Here is a 13129-nt window from a genome sequence, read left to right as displayed (position 1 = left end):
TGTCCTCCGAGGGTCCTCCTCGGCTGTTGCCCTCGCCCCCTTCCTCCACCTGCCGTCTGCAGCAGTATCTGGTGGAATCCCAGAGATGCCAATCTCTAAAAAAGAAAGCTTTTCCTGAACAGGGACTCCAACCCCCTCCCCCTGGGCTTTCAGGGCAAGTGGAACATTCCATTTAAAGGGTGAAACAGGAACAGGTGAGCGTACAGTGCAGAAAAGAGGGAGGACTCAGAGACAGGTGAGAGGGGTGCAGCTGAGCCACTCACGCTGCCCACCTCCACCTCTGCCACCTTCCTACCCAACTGCTGGAGGGCCCCTTGCTTCCTGAGCCCAGACCCCAAAATAGGATATGGCTCTGGGACACCTAAAGAGGCCAGGTAGGCAGACACCCTCTCAGAAGACCCTGTCCTTCGCACCTGGGGACCTGTACTTTCCCACCCACCTGGGGCTGCTGTGTCCCACAGTTCTGGGGGCACCATTCACACTGTGCTCCGTGTGAATGGCACCCCCAAGCTGTGCCAAGGCCGGAAAGTCAGTGCCAGCAGATAAGGAGGAGGGCAGAATCAGACACTTTTCTGTTCCAGGCAAACAATAGGGACCTTCCAGGAAGCTCGGGGGAGGGAGTTGCCTGTAAGAGGATCCCCGCTGGATGGTCTGTGGGGTGACTTAAACAGGTTTTTGCATTTGCCACTGATTGCTTAATTAGACACCTACATAGTGCTCTCTGCTAATGACCATGTCTCCCAGGGAGATGATAGATAAAGGGGTGGGTGGCTTCAGAGGCCAGGTGGAGGTCTCAAGGACAACCACCTGAGAATGGGGGCGAGGGAGGTAGAACCTCCTGGCATTTCCTTGGGCCAGTATGGACTACAGAGCATCAGAGAGAGTGGGTGCTTTCTCTCCAGGGACTGAGGAGAGATGCAGGGCTCGGGGCCTGTTTCTGTCTCCAGTCTTAACATCCTGTGTGGGCTCCAAACTCCTGGCTGTGGTTTGCCCTCTTGAGAAATGGGGAGGGTCATCCCCTGTGTCCAGGTAGTCACTGATGCCAGATGAGCCCAAGGTGCATGTTTCTGGAGGTAGGTGCTCTGAGGTGCAGAACAAACCGGTGTTTTTCCAGGCACCTGCACGTTAGGTTGGAAAGAGCCGGGTAGGGAGCTCTGACGATTGCCTGGAGGAGGGCATCACTCAGCGCTATGAACTCCAAATGGACAATTAGGAACCATTCTGGGATCTGAAGCTGAGTTTTGATAATGGACTAAGAGCTTAGCCGCAAATATTTCAGAGCTGCTCAGAGGGTGTGCTAGAGGCAAACTGATGCTGGTAATTATCTGCTGATGACGGGGGGACTGGCTGGATGTAAGTGTTTGTGATCCTTCTTGCCTATCCTCAGCCCTCTCCAGCTCATCTTCCTAGAACTGTGGTTGTTGGGATGTGGGACAAAGAGGCCCCAGCCCTCTCCTGGGTGAGCCAGCCAAATATTTACCAAAAGCAGGGCTGCAGAGGAAAGGTGCCAGGATCCAGGTAAATGTTGTGTTTGTACTGCCCAAACAATGCCATGCTTCATGGGCTCCCGAATGCCACAGCTCCCTGAGCCAGGCCCCTGTGAAGGCTGACTGTAGGGAAGCACGGGACTGTGCACCGTGTGTGAGACAGAGAGATGCCATTCCCATTCTGCCCCTGGGTATCTCTGGGATGCTGGCATCCTGGCATTGGATTGTCCTTGGTCTCCTTTCCTCCATCCCAGGAAGGCCCGAGTGTCTCAGGAGTATGGAATCCGTTGAGGGACTGCAGGATGGCTGTATGTTTCTGATGGTCATGATGGAAGTAATCATTTCTGCCCATTTCAAAGACGGGGTGGGGTTAGCAGAGATGATCTAGTGTCATGGAAACTTTGGGCTGTAGGGAAGACTGAATTTTGAAGCTGGGCAGACCTAGCTTTGAATTTTGGCCTTACTGCTTACTAGCTGTGCGTCTTGGGGCCGGTTAACTAACTCCTCTAATCAGAGTTTGCTGTGGCCTAAAATGGGATTTCAGGACCCACATTGCCATGGGTGATTGTGATCATTCCTCCCATAATGAAATAAACCAATCTATTCTACAGATTAGATAAAGCATAACCCTGAATGCTTTCCTGTTGGGAAGCAGGGACTATATTCAATTTCATTCCATAAACATTTTTTTAAATTTATTTTATTTTATGTATTTATTTTTGGCTGCGTTGGGCCTTCGTTGCTGTGCACGGGCTTTCTCTAGTTGCGGCGAGCGGGGGCTACTCTTTGTTGCGGTGCACGAGCTTCTCATTGCGGTGGCTTCTCTTGTTGTGCAGCACGGGTTCTAGGTGTGCAGGCTTCAGCATTTGTGACTCACAGGCTCTAGAGCGCAGGCTCAGTAGTTGTGGCACACGGGCTTAGTTGCTCTGCGGCATGTGGGATTTTCCTGGACCAGGGCTCGAACCCGTGTCCCCTGCATTGGCAGGCGGATTCTTAACCACTGCGCCACCAGGGAAGCCCCATAAACATTTTTTTTTTTAAATAAATTTATTTATTTATTTATTTTTGGCCGTGTTGGGTCTTCGTTGCAGTGCGTGGGCTTCTCATTGCGGTGGCTTCTCTCGTTGCGGAGCACGAGCTCTAGGTGTGCGGGCTTCAGTAGTTGTGGCGCACGGGCCCAGTTGCTCCATGGCATGTGGGATCTTCCCAGACCAGGGCTCGAACCCGTGTCCCCCGCATTGGCAGGCGGATTCCCAACCACTGCGCCACCAGGGAAGTCCCATAAACATTTTTGAGCAAAGGTATTTCCAGTTCCAAAGAGTCAATGATTTTATGTCTTTAAAAACCCTTTGAACATCTTGGAAGGAAGAAATATTCGAAAACTCTATTATATTTGGCAATTATCATTAGTTTTCTTTTTGTAACCCACTCAGGAAGTCTTTAACTGTTTAGTTCAGAACTGGAAACAATGGGTGGAGGCAGAAAGTGTGATGATGGCACTCTTCAATAGTGGGATAGGCCACCTTCAAAGGTAGTGAGCGTCTTGCCCTTGCAGGAGTTCACGTGGCACCTTCATCTTTCCAAGTGTTGGAGAGAGCTTTTCCTGCATTGGGTGGGAGGGAAGACTGCTTTGTGCTGAGATCGCTTCTCCTAAATGTGGGAGGTTCTGGTTCTGGGGTCACCAAAATTCCCCAGTTGAGGACAGGGGGTTTCCCTACACTACCATGCGAATGCATGAGAGATCAGAATTAGGGGAAATTTCCCCTGGAGCTTCCTGACAGCCTTCTCCAAAGCACAGCCCCTCTCATTTGGATCAAGCCTTGACTCTAACATCTTTCCTCTCCCTATATGTTCTTTACTACCATCAAAGGCTTGTGTGCACTCTTGCCTTGCCGCATGTCTCAGAACCAGCTTCTATTCTGGGTGGGTCTTTTCCGTGTATTCCAAACCATCTCTAGCAGGATGGGAGATTAACAATCAAGCAACCATTTATGGTGTTCCTACTAGGTGCAAGGCACTGGTGTAGGAGCTAAGGGGGAAGGCAAGGAATTGTCCCAGTCCTTAAAAAGCTTCAGTCTCTCTTTGGAAATAAGCTTTACACAAGTAAAAAGTCAGTTAAGGGTACAAGGCTGTATGAGACAACAGCTGAGTGGTAAAGACAATAGTAGGGGTGTGTGTGAGAGAAGCAGATAGCTAGTTCTGGGCTGAGGCACTTGGTGAACTGGGCCAATGGATTTTGGACACTGATTACTGTTGGAGTGAGAGACAGGGGTGGGAGAGAGTCAAAGCTGACCTTGTAGTTATAAGCCTTGTTGCCTGGGACAGTTAATGTTGACATTGACAGAAGTAAGAGAACTTAGATGGGGAGCCCGTTAATAATTGACTGTTTTTTAACATGCATAGGTTACAGTATTCAAATGGTACAGAATAGTATTCAGTGAAAAGTTTCCCTCCTGCCCCCTCTCAGATTTAGCCTCAGCTCCCTCCTTGAAGGTGATCACTGTTACCAGTGTCTGGTATGTCCTTCCTGAGATGCTCTAAGGCAGTCTAGGCTATGACCCATGAGCCAAATCTGGCCCCCCACCTAATTTTGTATGAGCCAGCAATTGTGTTTATGTTTAAAGGGCTAAAAAAATAAGAAGAAGAAAGTGGTTTGTGATGCATTAAAGTTGTATGAAATTTAAGTGTGTCCACAAGTACAGTTTTATTGTAATACAGCTATGATCATTTGTTTACGCTCATTTCTTTGCATATTCTCTGTGGCTGCTTTTGTGCTACAAAGGCGGAATTGAGTAGCTGCAACAGAGACTATAAGGCCCACGAAGCAGAAAATATTGATATTTACCATCTAACTGTTTACGTAAAAAATTTGCTGACCTTGCTCTAGACAAATATATATAGGTAGTTACAAATCATTTCTTAACCCAAATGGTAGTATATGAAGTTAATTGCTCTGCCCCTCACTATCTTCATTTACTATATCTTGGAGACTGTTCCATATCAGTACTATAATATAGGTGGTCAGTGGGTGGTGAGTCTTAATTTGATTTTAGATATGTGAGTTTAAGGCCAAGAACAGTTACCCTTGGGGAAATGCTCAGTGTGTGGTTGTGCTCGTGGGACTGAAACTTGGAGCCTGGAGGTGGAGATGTGAGGGACATCTGCAAGGAGGGCTTCGATGTGAATCTATGACCTTGGCCTGTAGATCAAAGATTTTCCTTTATAGAAATGAAGCATTGCATTCTGAGCACTGTTCAAAGTAAGCTCTGAATGCTAATAGGTTGACATAAAGACAATGAACTGGAAACATTAAACCAACACCTGGAGGAACAGTAAGTACTAAAGGCAATTTAGAGCTACCTTCTTGAGTCCGAAGCCAGCCAACAAAAGCTAGTGTGCAGTCGTGGACAGAGGGGTGCACAGTGGATCTTTACTGAATGCCTATTATGTGCCTACTGCTTTATGCCTGTTACCTATGTATTGATAATTGTTACTCTCTCATGTAGAATCATTTGCCTCATTTTACAAATGAGGAAATTGAGGCTCAGAGAGGTTAAGTGATTTTTCTCACAATCAGTGGTTCAAGTGAGAACCTAGTTGTGTTAAAGCATATTCCATCTGACTTCTAAAGCCTTCTCTTTCCATTCTACTACCCAAGATGCCAAATCTGGCTGGGAGTCACGGCCTAGCTTTGACAAGCCATTTCATCTTCCTGGCCTCATCTCCCTCATCTGCAAAATGAGCCAGTTGTCATCAGATTTCCCTTCCCACTCTCACCTGGCCTGATTCTGTTACAGGTGAAACATAAGGGAAGGGGTGGCGCTACAAGAGCCGGATGCAGAAACTTGGAAGAGGAGAGGAAGGTGTGGTTAGCAATGAGTATATACCAGACCAGTTATCTGGAAACTGATCCTTAGGAGAATATTATTCCTTGATATGGAGGGAGACTCTAGAAATCTTTGCTCCTAAACTGAACTTACCCATCACCGTCAATGCCATGACCCTGAGCGTCACTTAAGCACCTGGACTTGAACAGCTGGAGGGGCTGGGGCTGGGAGAGACTGTGGACAGCGCCTGACAGGTCTCTCTCTGGGCCTGCATGGCTCCACTCTGCTCTCCTCTCTCGGGCTTTCTGGAGGAGCTGCAGCTAGAGGGCTGTCTGATGTTACCAAGTTGCAGCCTGGGTGGGGAGGGAGGGGAGTGCGAGGGCGGGTAAGCCATCAGACCCAAGGAGCCGGGGGTGTGAGTGTATTTATATAGGACTCAGCCAACCTGCAGTTTCAGATTTCAGACTCCGCTTTATCAGGAGAATTTTCCCTGGGTTTCAGTCAATGCTAGAGCAGGGAGCGAGCTGACACCAGAACCTTCCTGGAAGGCTGGGGAAATTTTGGATTCCTGGTCCCTCTCCTTGTCTCCTTCCTTCTCATGGGAGCTGCAGCAGCCACTCTTAGCAATTTTCTTGGGTCTGGAGTATTGTTAGGATTCCTTCCCAATCATCAGTCTGCGTCTTCCAGTTGGGATCTGACTTCCAGCATGGAAGGTAATATCTGGGGTCCTGGGCACATGGGCTAGGAAGAACTGGGGCTACCCAAACTTCAGTGGGGAGGACCGGGGGGAAGGATGCACATGCTGGGCAAAGAGGAATAATTCACAATAAGAGCGATGAGGGAGAGAGAGAGAGAGAGCGCGAGCGAGAGAGAGAGAGAGAGAGAGAGAGCGCGAGCGAGAGAGAGAGAGAGAGAGAGAGAGAGGGAAGGAGAAAGAGAGGGAGGGAGGGAGGGAGGGAGGTGTGTCTGTGTAGGAGGGAGAGGGGGGAAGGGAGGGAGTGTGTGTGTGTGTGTGTGTGTGTGTGTGTGTGTGTGTGTTGGGAGCATTGCTATTGTATTTGGAAAACAAATCTTCTTTTAACACTTTCTCTTTATTTATCCCCTCTTTATCTCCTATCAAATAAGACTGTCCCAAGAACGTCCATCTTCCTTGAGGGTCTCCAATCATAAAGTTAGAGAAAATTTCTGGCTTCTAGAATGTGAATAGTTCCTCATTTGGGGGTAGGGGGCTGCAGAGGGAACTTAGTGACATGGAGGTATGTGTCCAGAGGACTAATGTCCCTAGAACCGGCCCTGGTTTTTGCAGGCATTTGGAAACACTCCTGGTAAAGCTAACTGTAAGTCTGCGGCGTGGTGGGAAGGTGTAACCACTATAGATTCCAGCATGGTCTCCGTGTGGAATTAGCTTGAACCAGCTGAACAAGATCAAAGCTGTGAGACAAGTGCCAGGAGCACTTTCTTCTCAGAGGCTCGGAATTGGGCAGGATGGAGGCCAATGCCTGGGGTGGGCGTGGGGTGGGGGCTTGGCGCTCTTCCCGAAAGCACAAATTTGGATGGGGTGGTGATTGGTGAGTCAGGCTGGCTGAATGTGGTTCTGTCTTCCCAGGGCTTGTGTGGTGTTTCTCAGTGGCAGGAGCAGAGTTCAGAGACCTACCTCGTACCAGGGCCGGTGGGCGGGCAGCCTGGCCTCGCTGCCAAGACCTGTCTGTGCAGTCGTGCCCAGTGGGCAGCACATGCGGTGAGGCAGGATCCGGCAGGAATGGCGGATGGGCCAGGCCGAATGTGACTTGGCAAGGGCCCGGAGGCGGCTTTTGAGAAGCAGATTTGGGGCAGTGCGGTAAGCATTGGAAGAGGGGAGTGGTGGAGTCCGCTGGAGGCAGAACATGGAGTGGATGGAAAGTACCCAGGAGAGGGGACCAGGGAGTCTTAGGTTCTGATACAGTCCCAGGCTGCAGCCAGCAGGGACCTCAGCTGTCAACATAGGTGCAACCTGAAGTAGGTGAGAGAACCAGGGTTTACCTACCGACTTCTGAATATAATGAGATAGATGGATGAGAGGTGATGTGGGCTGGGCAAGCACAGTAGAAACACATTTTCAGCCCGAGAAATTATATAATGCAGTAGAGTCTAGGAGGCAATCACACAGTTATTTATTAGGCAATATAATTAGTAGGTTGTATAGTCTGGTCACTTTTGAAACTATGGGCATTTTAAAAAATTATTTTTTACTTGCATCACCTGCTACTTCCAAATAGAATTCCAGTGTCTTTGTATACTTGCAATGCAAGTATACTGATGCAATGCATCAGTTTGGCCAACGGATAATAATAACCTTTCATTTTATTCAGTTGTGTACGGTTTTCCAGCTTGGAGTGTGCTTTCAGAGACACTCTCTTCTGCAGATTCAATATATTGAAACATCGGTTCAATTCAGCAGATGTTTACCAAGCCCTATTCTCTCCTAGGTACTGTGTTAGAGATTGGGTATATAGACACAGATGAGACCTGTTTCTGCCCTCAAGGATCTCACAGTCTAACTGCAGTCCTGTCAGGAAGACAGAATATCATTCCCACAATATAGATGAGGAAACTGGAGCCAAAAGGTGCTAAAGGACTCATGGTTAGTCGGCAGAAGGACAGGGATTAGGATCAAGATCCAACTCCTAATCCAGTGCTCTTTTGTGTTTCCCCTATGCCACAGTACTGTCTCGACTTCCCTCCGCCTCTTCACCCCCCACACTGTCTCCGTCAGAGTAATGAGCAAGAAGCAATCATCTGTGGAAGGCAGCCCGGAAAAACTGCTCCCTGGAATGGAGTCAGTCCTCTCTGGGCTCCTACTTGTGCAACTGAAACGGCATCAGTGGGTCTGCATCTATGTTAGCTGCTGATCTGATGCTCTCTACCACTCACCAGTGGCCGCCTTTATCTCTTAGATAATTCTTGACTTGGGGCAGATTGTCTTCCTCCTTCTTCTCCCTGGATTATCTGAACAGATAAGGGGACTGTAAAATCCAGGGGCTCACGGAAACCTGGGAGGCTCCACATGGGGGTGGATGCTCACTGAACACTAGATTTATAAACTAATGAACACTGCTTAGTTCTTTGTAGTTGACAGAGTGTGCTCACATGAGCAAAGAACAGTATGCTTGTCAATTCCCCCTCCCTTCCACATTTGCCAGCTCAGGTTTCCTGGAAGGGTCTGAATCACCAAAGCTTAGGATTGTTCTCTTCATTTTTAGGCTTAAGCTAAAAGGGACATAGAGAGGTCATCTGTCCCAGTGATTATCAAATTTTGGTCTGTGACAGAGTTTTCACCAGTCTGAAATGAAATGAGAAAAAAAGGGAAAGCATACTGAATTTTTTTTCAGGAAGCAAAATGTATTCAGTTTAAAGGATTACTTTTGGGGGCAGGAGATGTACTCAAATATTTATTCTGAGGTTATGGCTTGCTTATTCTTTTCATGAGCTGATGATGAGAGTAGATGGTAGCTAGGCTTTTTTAATGTCCTTATTTGGCAAAATAAAGAGTTGGCAACTTTACAGCGGTTCCTTACATTTCATTTTTTGAAATTTAACTGGTCTATGAAATCAAAAAATCTTGCCTCCCGGCAGGATCTTCTTCAAACAGATGAGACTCTATCTCCCTGATAAGGGCTCTTTGGGGCAGATTTCTGAAAACTTGGATTCTGATCTTGTCACCACTGTTCTTTCCCTGTGGGTCCTTGGACCATGATAAACTCACACGGGGTCTCAGTTTCCTCATTTTTACACTGTGGAAGGTTTCTGCCTCCAGGCTAAGGTCACTGGCAGAGGAATGTGTTCTCACTTCCTCGTCCTCTTTGTCAGGAAGTCTGAGACTCTCCCTTCTCTGAGGGGCTCTGGGATCAGGCCTTGCTGGTTCCTAGTCCTATAGTCATTTTTGGGAAATGATGGAAGTCATCTCTTATGCTTGGAAAAGACAGAGAGGATTTGTAGTTTGAAATATGGGGGCAGCATGAGGTATATTTTACATTTGAGGTCTTGGCATCCAGTGTTAATCATTTGGAAACACGGGTATTCAAAAGATCTTGCCATCACTTTTTGAAATGGTGGACCTTCTTGAGCTCTCAAGAATATCAGCTGGAGCTTTTCTAAATCTGGAGGCTCCTGGAGGCCTTAGAGTGTCTGGGTCTTCTACCTTCTGGAGAGTCAGGCCTGGAATAGCAACAAATATGTGGGAATCCCCAGGCAGCCCCAGCTGCCAGACTGAGACATGTGGTTGGGTGTGCACATGTGTGCAGACTTGTAGGAGAGAAAGCGTTTAGAGGAAAGTCAGTTTGAAATCACCCTGGAAATTTAACTAGATGCTCTTTTTGAGATTTGTTCTAGGACCCTTTTTTCCTGAAAGTCCAGAGGCCTCTTAGTAGGAGAGAATTTTCTGATTTTCCACCCCAATTTTATGTTCTGAAACAAGAGCCCTCCTAGCCTGGGAAAGCAGTGGAGATCCTACCTGGGCTGTTGAGTTTGTGGGAGTGGGTAGCAGACCCTTACCTGAAGCTTTCCTGGGACAGAGAGAGAAGTAGGACAAACTACTAAAGGCAACAGGGAAGCCTTAGCCTCTGAGCTCGAAGACCAAGCCTAGGTGCATTAAATTCTCCTCTCCCAAAGGTTTCTGGATGGTGATGGGGCAGTAGAGCAGCACAACCCCTAAGAACAGTGCTACAGAAAAGCCTAAACCCGTGAATGATGGCAGACACCACAGACTTATTCAAATCAGTGGAGGGGGAAAGACAAAGTGAAAAAGAATCCAAGAAGTGCAGATGAAAGATCTCCGCCACCCGAGGTGCTCCTGCACGGGAGACCCCTCCACAGACCCTCTGATGGCTCCACCTAGGTTTGGGACAAGTGAATCATGTGTCAAGGCAGTGATTCTCTTAGCTCATCTCTGGTCACCAGCGACAGTGGCTTTCCCCAAGGGGGCTTTCATAAGGATTTTGTCCTAACTTTGGGTAAATTGGGACACAGAGTCAAGGAGTACCATGAAATTCTTAGAAATTAGGATCTCTTCTGAGATGTTCAAGACGAAAGGGCAGAGGGTGAGAACCATTCAGCATGCCTTTTTCTGACTGTAAAGGTCAACGAGAACATGACTGGGACCTCAAAGATGTTCCCATCCTTGTCACGGTGAGGCAGTGGAAAACAATATCCGGACTCCAGGGCCACCTTTGTCTTCAATCGGCTGCATGATCTTGGGTAATTCAGTCCCTCTCTGGGCCTCAGATTTCCCATCTGTGAAGCGAGGGGGTTGAATTTGATTGCCACCATCCTATTCAACTCTCCATGCCTCAACTCTCCATTTGACCAATAGGTAGACCTTATCACTCCAAGAGGAGAGTCTCGTGCCTTTCTCAGAGCTGCAGGTCTGCTGTCCAGCAATTGCATGTCTGTTGGAAAAGTGGCTTGAGGTGGCAGGATGAGATGGGTATTTTCAAGACAGCAGATCCAGGGTCAGAACTGAGATGCCCACTTGGACGACAGTGCATTGGGACAGGTCAAGTCCTTCACAGTCATCAGTAAGTCCTGTAATGGACGGCTAGAGCCAAGGGAGCTGAGAATAACAGTTGCTCAATATTGCTCACAGTTATGGGCCAGGGCTGCTTTCCTATTTTAAAAGCCTCCTGGGGCCGTGAAACAGCATCAGGAGAAACATGCCAAACCTGTTCCACTGTGTGTCAGATATTTGTTTCTCATCCAGAGTGTCCATCTTCATCATCTCCCTCACACTCAGCATCTTTTCCTTCCTTTAGCCCAATTCCCCACACACTTTGGCCCCCTCTACCCCTTAGTATTCCCCGAGGCACTGTCATTTCTTCCCCTGGGAATGCCTCCAGGGAGTAGGTAGCAGAGATGAAGCTGTGGGACGGTGGTAGAGTGGGGAGAGCGCTGGAAGCCCAGTGAGGTGGGGAGTTGGAGGCATGTTTGGAATATTCAGGCATGTCTGTACCTGAAGTCCAATCAAATAAGAACAACACACTGCCTCTGCTAGCTCTGTTCGGGTGGAAAAGCAGCAGATTCGTACAGGCTGAAGGGCTGGTCTTTGGATCCTCTCCCCTACCCCATGCCAACTTGTGTCTCAGGTTGCTGGCTCCAGGCTGCAGGAACCCAGGGACCCGGGAGAGATTCAGATTGTGATGAGGCAAATGCTTTAAATGTTTGTCAACATCTTTAGTTTAAATAACTCTAGTGGCTTCCTGAAACCCCTGACTTCAGGGGCTGGAGGAGGAGCTCAGGCAGCTCTACAACTCATCATCTGGAATGCCTGGGGCCTGTGGATTTCAGAATGGTGACATGACGCACACCCTGTGTATTACATAAGAACCTCCAGCAGGGTCTGGAGCAGCTCCGAAATCACACATACTAATATTTCTGCAGCAAGATATATCTAAAAAGTCATACAAGTGGGATAAATAAAGGCTAAAAAGAGTCTCATGCCAGTTCAGGTCATGCTTTGCTACTAACTAGGTTCAAGTCAGGTTGGGTTCTGTTGACTTAGGAAAAAACTTTTGATTTTCAGATATTTGTGGATTTGGGACTGCTATTAAGGCATCGCAGTTCTATATTGCCTCACATAATCCTACCAGGTGGAATTAGCGTTCCCATTTTACAGGTGAGGAAGCTAGGGCTCAGAGAGCATCAGTAACTTGTCTAATGCCATTCGGCTGATAAGTGGATTCCATCACAGAGCTGAGCTGTGATTCCAATCCAGGTCTGTCCGTCTCCAGAGCCAGGCTTTTTCCTCCGAGGTATGATGCACTTTACCTTTAGGAGTGACTGAAGGAGAGTTGAGGGTGGGGGTGGGGAGCTCTGACTTCGGCATCTTCCCTGATTAGGAAGGCCCTTCCTGCACATCTGATAGGGATCATTTATTGGCTTGTTCTTATTCATACCTTGACTTCTGGGATCCCAGTAAGCTAAAGTCTCAGAAGAGAGGAAGCTAAAGTTCAGTCAACTTTGTGGCTTACAAGAAGAATCCAGCTGGCTTCGTGGGGGCTGTGAGAGCCAAGAACAAATGGGGTCAAATTGGATTTAGTGAGAGAAGCATCATCTGCAGTGGAAACAACCCCGTGCAGAACCAGTGGAATGCACAGTGCTTCCTGCTTCCCCGCCCACCACCTGCTGTAGAAGGCTTGCCTTGAGTAGGGACCCATCTTGAGAGAAGGACTGTCTGGGAGGGTAACAAACTCCAGATGAGGGTGAGGGTGGTGTGCAGCTCGAAATAAGGAGAATTCAGTTGGAGGGGGGGGTCTCACTGGTCTTCATTAGTGATGTGAAACAAGGTCAAAGGAAGAGCTAATTCAATTTGTTGAAGATACACTGCATGCTTTTTAACACTTCATTGGAAAGATGGACGTTGGTCTGTTGTCTGGGCAGTGACATAGGTAACCCCCTCCCCCTACCTTCTAAGTGCTGTCAGATGGTGGCTGCCATTTCTGGGTCATCTGTAGGTCAGCTAAGATTTGAACTCTTACTATGCAGGCACACAGGAGTCCACAGTGTCCTGTGCTGTCCTGCTGTCAGTGAACTCTAAGCAGCACTCGGGCCAGCTGCTCTGGTTGGGGAGTGGTCTGTGCTGTGTGTGTCCTTCTACCCATTAGGAAGGGTGGTAGGTTCGTTGCCATAGGAACAAGGAACATCTGCTCCAGACAACTAGAGAACAGAGTGGGGGAAGATATTCTTAAAGGGACCATTAGCTCATGGAGTTGCTGCCTGGAAAGTAGATTTCTCTAAAGAAGACCTGAGGGGCAGATCAGAACCCTTGGTCTGAGACAACTGTGA

The 13129-nt window shown here is 48.1% G+C and overlaps 1 protein-coding gene across 7 annotated transcripts in view; it reads left to right on the top strand.

The window, feature by feature from the left end:
- The window catches only part of PLEKHA6 (pleckstrin homology domain containing A6), a 120754-nt gene that overhangs the window by 40906 nt on the left and 66719 nt on the right, over positions 1–13129 (top strand). Inside the window, exon 1 of one of the 7 annotated variants that reach the window (XM_059939867.1) lies at positions 226–374. The exons of 5 other annotated variants lie outside the window; for them this stretch is intronic. The gene's annotated coding sequence lies outside the window, so the exon portion shown is untranslated. Of the gene's footprint in view, positions 1–225; positions 375–5939; positions 6028–13129 lie in introns of those variants that run through there. One more of the 7 variants, XM_059939878.1, reaches the window with a different exon arrangement.

The sequence above is a fragment of the Balaenoptera ricei genome, chromosome 1 (assembly GCF_028023285.1).
Source record: "Balaenoptera ricei isolate mBalRic1 chromosome 1, mBalRic1.hap2, whole genome shotgun sequence".
In the NCBI taxonomy this organism is placed as follows: Eukaryota; Metazoa; Chordata; class Mammalia; order Artiodactyla; family Balaenopteridae; genus Balaenoptera; species Balaenoptera ricei.
This window is presented reverse-complemented; position numbering and strand designations above follow the sequence as displayed.